At 43.7% G+C, this 13,302-nt stretch overlaps 1 protein-coding gene across 2 annotated transcripts in view; it reads left to right on the top strand.

Moving 5' to 3' along the window:
• ABTB3 (ankyrin repeat and BTB domain containing 3) overlaps positions 1–13,302 on the top strand; it is a 298,152-nt gene that overhangs the window by 223,131 nt on the left and 61,719 nt on the right. The gene's annotated exons all lie outside the window — the stretch shown is intronic.

The following is a 13,302-nucleotide window of genomic DNA, read 5'->3' as shown; positions in this document are numbered from 1 at the left end:
AGTACAATCATATTTTTTAATACTCAAATCTACTTCATGCAAAGATGTTGTAGGTCTAAATAATTCAATTCCCATTTTTTTAATAAGCCAGAAATGGCCTTTTGGTTTGCTACTGAGGCCCTAAAGTTTGTATTTTCAGTATGTATTTTTAGGTGCTGCTTTACCTTCTTTCTATATGCATGGATAAAAGTATCAGATGAGGGCATGCTGGAATCTGGGAGATACTTGTTTCAGCAGGAATTATTCATCAGAGTTTCTTAATAGCTTTATTACACAGCCTAGCTGCTAGTTATAAAACACAAGGAAATTCAAAGCCAAACTCATATTTTGCAGTATTATTTCTTACTCAGATGTAGGTGATATTCTGTCCTCCACCACAAAATGCATGGTTTTACATCCATGATTAACTGCGACAACTTGCATCATAGCAGATGTATTTTGTTGATTCTGGTTTCCACATGCTTTCTCACTAAATAGAATAATATTTTACTTTGAGACTGGCACAATGCTTTACTGTTGACACCTATCAAATACTCTATTAAAGAAGTATGTTGAATTTCAGAACTCTCTCGAAAGCTTCGTATTTCAAATATTGTCTGTAATCGTTTCATCTTAATGTAAATATTTTGGGCCTCATGTTTAGAGATACCAAAAATTTTCTATTCCAGTTTTTAAAAAAAAGCAGGCCTGAAAATCAGGTTCTGTATTTTAAAAAAGCATAATTACAAACTCTTTGAGATTTGACCTAATAGATACAATTGTGGGTAAACAAATATTACTTCTACTCCAGACCCTTCAATCTTAACATCCTAAAAAAATAAAAATACCAGCAAATTATAATAAAATCATGATCCTGAATGATAGAAATATACAATTTTTAAAGTCATATTTTGTTAGCTTGTGCATGGAAATCACTGCTGACTGCTTTAGCCAGTTGCACTGAAATTAAAGTTTCTAAACCAGGTAAAGGTGGAGCAAATAGTGATTGTGTCCTAGAGAATTTACTAATTATCAAGAACAAATTGGTGCTTAGTTAAAGCAGCCATCAAGTTCAGTTCATAGAGAAAATAAATAATAGCCACATTATTGTGACATTGTATCATTCATATAGCTGTTCTTCCAGGCTGGAGTGGGACTCTAGAGCACAGTGTAAAATTCAGCAGGGTAGAAATGAAGAGGTAATTTCCCAGAAAAGATCTGGGCCTTTATATGGGTCAGAATCTGCTCCTTTGTTTTCTGTGTAACTGTATGGACCCAATTCTCATTCTGATTTCACAAAACTAATTCTGCTTCTGCTGTTCCAAGTAGAAAGGAAATGTGTGCACATTTATGTCCTGTTTAGACCACCAGAGTAATGTAAAGCTCTCTCTGTAACTGAGAATTGGGCTGTACATGTCTGTAACACTGAGATCAAAAGAAAGGCTGCAGCTTATTAAAAGGCTGTCCAAGCAGAGCTTCAGGACATTAATTTGAAATCTTGCTGCTTGTAATGTTTCATCTGTACTCAGTACATCGTAGCACCTTAGCACATCTCATTTCCACCTAGTCCAAGCGCCAAGCTTTCATTTATTCCTACTGAGTAGCAACTGTCTTGTATCTCCCAGCTTGTCATCAAGCATTGTGTCCATAATTGCAAGATTTAAAAAAAAAAAAGTCAAGAAATGATTCTTCAAATAAACTGTGGGACAAAGGGCAGCTGGAAGAGTGTGTATGCAGTCTGATGCATTTTAGATTATTTGTTTTGGAAATATGTTCATTTTTGGAGTTATGAAACTGGTACTTTCCAGGCTTTTCTTAAGGATCTTCCTAAAGCTTCTTAATTAAAAGAAGCCAAACAAAATAATGCGCTGTGTGGTACATTTTGTGTTCTGTACCTCGCTTTGTGACATTGCATCATTTGATGGCATTGATTCGTGACGCATTGTTTCAGAAGCATAAGGCAAAATCAGTTTCCACACTGCAAAAATACATATTGGGGGAGAAGGGGAGGGAAAGGCATAGTAGTGGTTTGGCGGAATCTCACAGGCTTGGAGTTCAGGATCAGTTCAGATAAAAACCAAATGTTGAGTTTCTTATCTGAGTTTACAGCATTGAAGTTTCCCACCAGATAATTTTAACACTTCCCAGTACAACTGCACACACTGCAGCGGTCAGGTTCTTGCCTTCTTTCTCTCCTTTATCCCAGTATCTCCCCAGTTTCTTTTCTCCTGTGATTTTTACCCCCTTGTTTTCATTTCCTGACAGTCACGCACACAATGGTGTGTTTGCAGTAGGTGGATGAATGGGGGTAGAGTTGTTGTTTGTTTCTAGTCTAGGAGCTGGAAATACTTAATACAGCTACTTCTCTTGCACAGCATTTCCCTGTGTGTCTCTATCTGTCCTTCATGATTGACTCCAAGGGCTGGTGCAGTGATTCTCAGCCAGGGTGCTGGGGTACCTTGAGGTGCCACCAGATCTTTTGAAGAGTGGTATGTGGTGTGAGGAAATAAATGAGGTGTTAGGAAATAAGCCCAGGCTCAGGCTTGTCCCTGACTGGACAGTCCCCCACCCCTACTACCAGCCCCCTCTGCAAGGTGGAAAGCACCATAATCTGTACACTAGTTTTTGAAAGGGGGTGCCACTCGATTCACAACAGTTACAGAGGAGGACCTCAAGCCCAATGAGGGGTGCTTTGAGTCCAAAAAGGTTAAGAACCCCTGGGCTAGGGTGTCAGGGCCACTAGGGACACATTGCGCCAATTAAAGCAGATGGAGGTGGCTTATCAAGAGCTCCCCTCTATGAAAAAACTCTCTGCTGGCATACATCTGATGAAGGCATCTTCACAGCCCCTAGTACAAGTCTAACTGCTGTTTCCTACCCCTGTGTAAGGGGAACGAAAGGAATATGTTCCTGATTCTCCCCTGCAGCAAATTAGGGCTGCCCAGGTGCTGGCCATACTAATCTGGGCCACAGCTGGCTGGATTTGAATTATACAGCTGCAGAGGGCTCCCTTTGACTCTCCCTGTCTGCTACACCCAAGCTGGGAATCAGGGTATTAGTGACTTTCATACTTCTTATTGTAAACAAAAGAAAACCTTTGCATGTCCCTTTCATCCCTACCGCCTTGTGAAGCAACATTTATTTTAAATAAAATGTGCAAACCATGTGTATTCAGCAAAGGACTAGGTCACATATGTGGGTTGTATGCTGTGTTCTGAAATAGAAAGGAGCTGGATGGGAAGAAGTGCTCTTGGCATCCTGTGAAGTTTAGCAGGCAGGCTGCAGTGCTGCCGACCAAATGGGGCTTTGTTGAGGTTGGTGGCTTTGTTTCTGTCTATGATGCATTCAAGCGTGGAGGTCCTGAACATGAGCAGCATAACATCCAGCCCCAAATCTGTCAGGGAAGGTAGGGTGCTGTCTCTTGGTCATTGCTCTGTGGAAAAGGGTTTATTTTAGGGTGGATGATTATTTGGGCTGGAGGGCCACTTGGGGAGTTTTGGTGAGCTGTTGCAGGCTGGGTCAGCACCACCCCTGCTCCCCTCCCTCCCCCCCCCGGAACAGCTCACCAAAACTCCCTAAGTGGCTCTGCCCTGGGGCCTGGCCCATGCTGTCACCACCTGGCCCCAGCCCCAGGGTCTCCATGGACACCAGTCTGGGACCTGTGTAGGCAGGACACACTTGGCTGGGTGGATGGGATGTGGCTGCAGGCAGGCAGGGAGTGGCATCTGGGTGTGGGACAGGTGATGGGGTGGAGACCAGGGCTGGGATCATGCAGTGGTGACAGTGCGGGGTCGGGGCCCAGGGGCAGAGCTGTGATCCACTGCCCATGTGCCCCTGACAATGGGAGCAGTGCCCATCACAGGGGCATGCAGGCAGCTGATCACAGCTTTTCCCTGAGCCCCAGCCCCATGCTATCACTGCCCTGTGATCCCAGCCCCAGCCCTGGCCACACCCACCAACCTCACTCCCCATCCACCCCTGGCCCCATCCCAGCTGCTCAGCTGCGCACACCCTGCCTGCACAGGTCCTGAGCTGATCCATGGAGACCCTGCCCGCCAGCTCTGTCCAGTGCCAGCAGCAGTGGGTGAAGGGCGGACAGGCTGGAGTGCCCAGGCAGTGGGGCTGGATCCAGCAGCAGTGGTGATACTAGCAGTGGCAGCTAGAAGGAGGTGCTGCCACTGGGACTACCAGGAAACTGAGTCCAGCCACTATGCTGCCCCAGCCATGCTGTGCTCCTGGAGACAGAAAGGGACCAGCTGCATGCACCACAGCCTGGGATGCCCCCCACACCTGGACCAGGCAGGGCCGAGGGACCCACTGTGGGCCAGATACAACCTTATGGCAGGCCGGATCCAGTCCACGGGCTATACTTTACCCACCTCTGGTTTATTTCACATTGGATATTTGATACAAAGAAAGAACACCCAGGCTTTGGGTGTCTCAGTCTCAGGCATCTGAAGGCAAACACCCTTCGCAGAGTTATAAGTCATTTAAAGTGCTTCCTTCTCCCTTCATCATTACCTCTTACTTCCTGGATTCTGTTTTAACCAGTTGCTTTTCCTCCAGGTTTTGATCTCCCCTTTGAATGATCTTATGTAACGATACCTTCATCTAGGAGGAGATTTCAGCCTATTCATTTCAGCCCATGGGGCAACCCATGTCATTTCATACTGTAGACAATTGGGGGGTCAGAAAACGTCCTCTGAGTCAGGTCTTGGTTTCATTCATTCTTATGTCAGTGCAGGTCCACCAGCTTCTTCTGTATTTCTGAAGTGAGGGAGCAGATTTCCATGTGTGGCTACATCAAAAGCTGAAATCAAAGGCTGAAGAGAAGTCCAGCAATATGAGATCTATGGTCTAATTCTGTGGGAGCCAACCTTTTTGGTAGGCATGCCACAAATTAGGCCTGCCAAGTGTCACTCCTAACCCATTTCCCTGCCTGATCTGGTACTTTGTTTCTGCTCCCTTCCTTATCTGTGCTGCCTGCCCCGCCTCCCTAATACGATATGTAACACATGCAGAGATTTTGCCACCCTTGCCATCACATTACCTTCTATTCCTTGTTTTCTTCGGTTCTATGTCCAGGCATGAAGCCTGACTGGATATGTCTAAACTACAGTCACAATATGACAACAGTGTAGCAACACTTGAGCTACTCTCATCTAGCCAATTCTGCACTAGCAGCAGTCTAGCAACAACAGCACGAAGTACAACCTAGGCTGAAAAACGTGAACAAAAAACAAGGTGAAATAGGCTGCGCTGAGCTGCAGTAATCCATGGCTAGATTGGTACCCAAGTTAGCTTGGTTAGCTGCACTGTGGTCACTATTGTGACTGTGATCTAAACACACCTTGAATGGGGCCTCCAGTTTCCTATGGGTATGAACAGATGTTCAATTCCGTGCTGTAATTGCATCAGCTTTATGTACTGGTCTAAAGCATGGTGTGATCAGGTACACACATGTGAGCAGCTCTTCTGAGACAGTAGGCACTATTATAGCTGGGACACATAATAGCCTGTTTTGCTACCTTAGCATTGAAACAGGTGGATGAAACCAGTGCAACTTACACAGGTAGAGTTTTACTCTTTACCCCTGATTCTTTCAGGAGCAATGTTCTGCCAGGTTGGTCAGCATTATCTTGGTTTTATGTCTGTGTTGTCTGTCAGCCACTTTTTTCCTACCATCACGATGCTGACAACACCATCATAAACTTTTCATCTGTCCACAACCAAGATGGATGGAGTTGGAGATTATTATTTCTGACTTCCAAGTTAGCTTACATAATAACAACAGTTCAATAAGAGCAATTGCTGGAAGTCAGCATCATGAAGTAATGGTTCTTTCTAAACTGACCAGAATTAAGTATTATTTAGTGGTTGTGCACGCGCCGAGCACAGTGACAAACTCCTGAAAGCAGGAGTTTTTCTGACCATGAGCTGAGCCCAGAATGGCTCATTTAATTTCCAAACCATTCAATATTTGTGATTCTTTCTCCTGAAGGTAGGCCTCAGTGCAGTGGTCAGCAGCATATTAGGATTACTGCCACACACATTATTCACAGAAGCTCTTGGAAACTGCTCATATACTGCAGGTCTTGGAGACTGTACCAGCATGACAGCTCAAGGATTCTGTTTGATCCCAAGAGGAGAGGATAGTCTACCTCCACAACCTGCTCTGTCTGACTACTATCCAGCAAGCACTGATGCCAAGATTTGGGCAGCTCCTTCCAAACCTTTTGTGTATCAGAACTAATGAGCCCTGTCACAGCCACGGCTGAATGTCCCATAGTCACTAGAGGATGAAGAGGAGGGACTGTAGATAAATATTCTTGTGGGCTTTTGCAGTTTAATCAAGGTTCAACCAGTATTTGGCATTTTCTTCTTAAAGCACCTGTTCTTGGAGTCATGCAATTATGTCTCAGGACTTTAATTCTTTTCTTTAAAAAGTAACTTTCTAGCCCTCATTTGAAGTAAAAGCTTGAAAAAGCATCTCTGCTGTGCAGGATTAAATGATTGAAAGGAAATAAAACAAATGCCAAATTGATAGCAATTTTTTAAATTAAACCCTTCTCATTGTTTTGTGGGGCCTGACTCAGGCTTTTCAAATGGATAGGGTTGGCAAGACAGGCTCTAACGATTTCTCCTCTTTGTTAAAAGCATGTCTGTGTAATTCCAGGCAAAGCTCAGGACATTCTGTGAGAGGCTTGGTTTATTTTAGGGATAAATGTTGCCATTTCCAATTTTGGGGCAGAGGAGGGAGACCTCTCGTGGTGGCTAATATGCTTGCACTTACCTTGGCAGGACACTTTATTCTTAGAGCAATGGCTACATCGGTGATTCTCAACCAGGGTGTTAGGACATATTGTGGTGCTACCAGATCCTTTGAAGGGTGTAGGAAGATGTGAAAAAAGGTTGAAGGAGGTAGCAGATATGCTAAATATGGGTCAAGTCTACAGCAAGATCTGGGTCTAGCCATCAGCCACCATCCCTTCCTCAAGATAGCACAATGCTGAGAGAAACCAACAGGGCAGGCTTTGAGAGCAGAGATGCAGTGACAGTTTCTCTGCCATTAGTGGCAGCACTGTAGCATCCCTAAGTGATGGGGAGAAAGCATTGCAGGGTAACTTTCCAGCTCCTTGGCAGCTTTGTAGGACTCTGTGACATCCGGGCAGACTTGGGGAAAATACATGAGGAGTTGCTGAGTATGTCTCACACCCAACGCATGGCCAACTGCAGCCCTTGTGTAAAACGAATGCTGATTGTGCCTCAGAGCATCTAAATCCCTCAGAAGCATTGCCTGTAAGGGAAATGCATATGTAGCTGCAATGATGTACGAAACTGCACAAAAACGCTTTAGTCACTTCTCTCCTTTGCCCACTTTGTTTGAAGGCTATAAATCTCCAAACAGATTTGCAAGAGAAACGGTGCTTGTAGCACTGATGGATGGTCTTTTATTATCAATAAAGAGGCAAAGTCTCTTCTTGTACTGTTGGATCTCTCTTTGGCAATCATTACAAGCAATTACAACACAAAGCCTCAGCTGTTCCACCTGAGCCACAGATCAGGAGTCCAGAGAAATTGCCTGAAAGACTCAGAATTGCTTTCTCAAAGGCCCCATCCAAAGGGCAGTGAGTGGAAAACCCACTTCTACCTTCAGACCTCTCTCTCTGGAGTGTCACAGGAGCCCCTTGTCTCCTTGGTCTTATTTAATAATTATGTACAGGCACCGAGAGAAACAGTGAACCTTCTTGGACTAAAGTCTCGACAATATGCAAAGGAGATGCAGCTCTTGTTTGCTGTTTGTGGTTTACCACAATTAGACTTTAACGTGAAGAGGAGTGCTAGGCAACTGAGCACAGCTCCCCAACCGCTCAATCTCCCCCTTGGCTGGTGTTATAAGAGCTCCTCCTCCCATTTTAATCTGTATAATCAAAGATGATTAAAACTGCAGTCACTCACTTGTGCCAAACTTTGGCTGAGAAGCTGACCAAAGCTTGGCTTCAGCAATACAGGATTTATGGCTATGAGTAGAGGGAAATACTACCACGGTGGAGCCCACACTGACTGAGAATAATATACACTAATAGATTATCAAGGCAGTTGTAGTTTGACAGTTTTTCTGGACACTTTGCTGATGCTAGGCCTACCTACAGCAACATCCTTGGGGCTTGCCTTCCATTTATGACTAGCTGGGAGAGTGGATGCACCTTGCGGCTGACTTTTCCATCACCACCAATCCAGATTGCAGCAGACAAGGGAATTCTCTGTGACTTGCACTGAACTCTGCTGTGCCAGGGTCAACAGGAGATGTCATGATGACTTACCATTCTTCCTCCCCTTGGCCAACCAGCCTTCCAGTCTGCTTCTTTAAGGCACCATTAGCACCTCTTCCCTGTGAGAACTAGAGTATAAGCAAAGGCTCAAGAGGACGTGTTTTACTTGCACATAACAGGAAGCTGAGAGAGGGGGGCAGAATTTGTGTGCAAAACTATGGGGTGGGGGGCAAGACAGGGAGAGAGGAAAAGTACATACACAAAAGCACCTCAAAGGGCCTCCTGGAAGTGTTGGAGCCCTGTCACTCTTGTCCTGCAGCCCTTCACATGGGTCTCCCTTGCCACTCCTGCCCCCCAGGCCTTCACATGAGTCATTCCTGCTCTGGACAAGAGTTGGGGAACAGCTCATTCACCCAGGGGAGCAGAGCTCCCTTCTTAGCAGCACTGCTGAAGGTGGGCAAGTGGAATGACAGCAGCTCTCCAGCTCCCCTTGCTGGTGAGTGCTTTACAGCAAGTTTCCAGGGCACTTCTTGTCCCTCTGAATAGCTTGTCCTGTGATCTTGGAGCAGCTCTCATGGCATGACAGCTTCCAGCAAGGAACACTATCTGTTGCTTAATGGAAATAATGCCTAGCAGGAGCCTTTAAGACCTCATTGCTGGGAAGACAACTGTGGGAGAAGAATGCAGCAGCATGCTTTGTTAGCACCAACACGTTTCTCATAAGTTCTGCTTACTATGCTGCTCCTTCCCAGTCCCACCTTGAGTAATGAATTCAGTTTGGTCTTTCTTTTCAAAGTAGGCTAGATCCAAGGTGCATTGTTCTCTGGAACCCTCACCATTACTGACAGCTCTATTCCCCAGGGAAATTCAAGGGTAAAGCTTTTCTGGGGAAGAGACACTAGGGCTTCTTGGGAGCTGGAAAGCATTCCACTATGGAGCCGTCTCACGGGAAGTAAACAGCATCATAAACCTGTCTGTCAGTCTGAACACAAGATGCACTGCCTTGATCTTGTTTTCCTTGAGAACAGCATAAACCATAGTATGTCAGCTTATTCAGTTCCACATATATACTGTTTTTCCCCTTGGGTAAGGAAGCAGAGGAGGAATTGCATTTGCTAAGCATAAGTCTCGTTATTTAATTTCCTGTTTCTGGAAGGACCTCAAAACACACACTGGTGGTACAGCTTAAGAATCTGAATAGACCTGAAAACAGAATTTGGGGAAAGAAAAAATTCTGCTAGTGCTTTTAACTCTTCTTAAAATATATTGGGCAAAGGGAGCTGTTTAGACAAAGTAACAAAATGCTAAGATATATATTTTTTATCCTATTTGGCACAGCCCCTCTTACATAGAGAGAATTGGTATGTGTGTATCTCTCCTTGAGTGTCCTTGTTCTTCTCACAAATTTTATTAATCCTTTACACCAGTCATGACTACAGCAATAATTAGGCACAAAAATGCTAACCCAGTGTGTGGTTGCAAACAAACTCCTTCACAAAATCCAGTAGTCCCTTGGTGCAGATGATGCCAGAGGATGAAGGGGATTTGAATACTTAAAAGGCAGCATCAGGGTTTCCTGATGTGAATCGCAACCTGTTTTTCCAACATGATATCTGAGAACAATAATAATAAAAAATTATTGAAGGCTAGAGCTTTTTCTTTATGCTACATTTCAGGATTAGGACCAGAACATGCTTACATTTTACTGGGTTGAAGATTTAGCCCTCCTGTTTTCTCCACTGAGAACAAGTTTGTTAATGATCCATATGCTTAGGTTCTGCAGTTAGGTAGGATACAGACAACATATTGCATTGGAGTGAGTAGAAGGATTTGTGCTAACTATTTGTATTACAGATGACCCCATGCTAAAAACCCCTCCTCTGACTGGGATTGTTCAAAATCAAAAGCCAGATCTGAATTTTAGAAATGGTTTCTGTGTTTATAACTGGGTCAGAATATTAAGAGCACTTTGAAATCCAGATCTGGGTTCACATTTTGTAGTTTCAGCACATTTTTAATGGGTTTGCCGTGTCTGTAACCCATTTGTTCTTGTCATCTCTTTGACAAGAATGAACTGTATGTTGACATCTGTCCAGAAGGTTTATATTTTATGTGTAACTTGGTTCCTGGTTAAAATAAATGCATAGATTTTATTTTTGTGTGTGTGTGTGTGTGTGTGTATTGTGTGTACACACACAATACACACACACACACACACACACACACACACACACACACACACAGAAAGACTACTCCTTCACCATTAGCAATGTTGCTGTACTAAATTCACTATCCCCATTACTGAAACTACAAGTAATAATTTCAGGATAGTATATACATTGTGACCTGCTTACCAGTACTACTAGAAATGTCACACTCATTCAGAGGACAGCATTGAAAAAGGAGCACTTGCAAATTTAAATCAAAATGAAGATGGTGGTTATTTATTATTTGGTTGTAGTGGTAACACCAAAAAACCTTGGTCATAGACCAAGAACCAATTCCACTGGGCATTGTGCAAATGCGTAACCAAAAGATGATTCCCTTCCCAAAAGAGCTCCAACATTCCAAATTACTATTCATAACTAATTATTAATCTACATGTTGGTTTTGCATGATATAATTCGGGAAACTACATCTGTGGACTTTGAATTGCCATGCATGGTTTGGACAGAGGACTTTGTGAATGGTCTCACAGAACCAAAGCGCTCTGATCCAGAGGTGTAACATGTGAAGGATGTGCGTAAGGCAGTCCTCTCTCATCCTTTCCCTTCTCTCCTCCCCTCCTACCTTCCAGCTGCTTCATGAGGCAGTGAGCAGGAGCAGCAGCCAGGCATTGTCCTGGAGTGCAAGGTGTTCTGGGAATTGTAGTTCTCCAGAGTGGAAGTGGAGTTTGCTGTTGCTGGGATAGGGGGTGGGGGGCAGGACTTTCACCCCAGTTTTTTATTGAGAGGGGAAAAAAACTGATTTTGGTGGCAAAATGGGATCAATTCTCGGCCTGCACCCCCAGCTGTAGCAAACTCCATTGCTATTCAACACAACTGTGATTCGCAGCATGCCTTGTGCTCCATGACACTGCTTGCGCCAGCTGCTTCCTACAGCTGGGAAGTGCAGGTGGAGCCTGGGATGGGAGGGTGAGATGCTCCTCCTTGTTCTTCTAGCATTTCTCCCTTTAGCTGGCACCCAGGGCCTGTGCCCTGATCCATCCCATGTTACACTACTGTCCAGATGATTTAGTTGATGATGGTTCAGTAGACTTTTAACTGAAGGATTTGGGGATCACACCTTGGTTTTGGCAGTAAGATGCCATGATGGCATTCATGAGGGGATGGGGAAAAAACACAGATAGCTATACAGAAATTGTATCCTCAGTTACACATGCAACCCCATTGATTTTAACGGAAAGCTAAATTTGGCTTTCTGCTTATTATATTCCGCTCTTCATTTCTTAGAAATGAAATGTGGATGGAATAGATGTGTAACTGAAAACAGGTTTAGAATGTTTTTGATTTTTTTTTTCCAATTACAAAGGATTGCAAATTTTTTAAAAAATTGACCATACCCACCCACAGCCAACTGTAACAATAAACCCACAAAAGAACAAGTAATTAAAAATGAATGCAATGTAGAACTGTGGCTAGACATAGTTAATATGCAAGCAGTGCATTCATACCTTATATACTACTACCCACCTTGGTCACACAACAAATAAGTCACTTTTAGAGAGGCACTCAAGCACTCTCTCTATCGAGTCCAAAGAAATATGAAAAAATTCCTAAATCCAAGCTGCCAGAATAAAGCCAAGCAAGTTGATATGTTTTCATGGCATGTATATGGAAAAAGTGAAAAGAGAGAATTTACCATATAAGCAGAATTCATTATATACAAAGAGGATTATCTTTTGAACCCTGTCAAAGGTTCAGATATTGCTGAGTATGACAGACTGCCATGGTTCTCATAAATATGTTGACTGTGGCCACTTGCAAGTTACTAATGTTACCCTGGTGTTTGCAATATAAAGCCACAGTAATGTTAGTTATGTCCAATGGCAACATTATAATGATTTTGTTGGTGACCACTGTAGCAGAGAGTTCTGTGAAGAATTAAAAAAGGATTTGGAGAAAAATCACATTTCATTGCAAGTTAATACGGTCTCAGCATTGTTTAAAAATAAGCTTTCACCTGCTCCTAATTTTCTTGCTTACAAAAACTGTTGCGTGTTTGCTTCAAAATGAGTGGAAGGACCAGTTAGAATATGCATAGGCAGCACGACCAGAGAAGTGTATGTTCTGGTGTGCAAGAGGGCATTGATCAGTGTTTGTGACTACAGCAGTGGTTCTCAACCCATTCAGACTCAAGGCACACCTTGCTAGACTCAAGGCACCCCTCAGAAAATGTCAGCTCTTAGTTTTTACTTGATTTTAACTGTAGAAAAGTCATAGAGCAATTCTTCTGTTGCAAAGAACTCAAAGAGACCACATCAGTTCAGAATACTTTTAACATCATGTTTGCACACCTAACACTGGTGATACTGTGTGGAACCCCTGCAAAAAAACTCAGGCACTCCAGGGTGTTATGGCACGCTGATTGAGCATCACTGAACCACAGACAAAAAAAATATCTCTAAAACTGTTGAAAATCTGCTGCTTGGCTTGCAGGCCAGGCTGTTGTGTCCTCCATGCAGCCTGTACAGCCTCTGTGGTTGCTGACCACAGAAAACCTGTAGGTAGAATGAAGACTGATTTTTTTATAGGGGGAGGACTCTCTCTGTGTAATGACAGCTCTGAATGTAGCGTCCCAATTTGGTTGCCTATTAAGGGAGACCATCTGACCCTTTTAGTATATGAAGTAGTGATGTTCTAAGCTATGGGATAGGCTCTTCCCTTAGTGCCAGACAAAGAAAAATGACTAACAGTGTCATAGAGGCTGCAGAACTGCAGCCACTGTGGAATGATCTGCAAAGAAAAAGGTGCCTCCCTCCCCCCCAAATCAGCAGTGTTTCTGCAGAACAGCACGGAGGGGGAAGGTCCCTTTTTAAATGAGGCCTGGT

Source organism: Crocodylus siamensis, chromosome 4 (assembly GCF_052110815.1).
Source record: "Crocodylus siamensis isolate JL-2025a chromosome 4, ASM5211081v1, whole genome shotgun sequence".
NCBI classification, from domain to species: Eukaryota; Metazoa; Chordata; order Crocodylia; family Crocodylidae; genus Crocodylus; species Crocodylus siamensis.
Note: the sequence above shows the minus strand (reverse complement) of the source record. Positions and strands in the feature narration are given on the sequence as shown.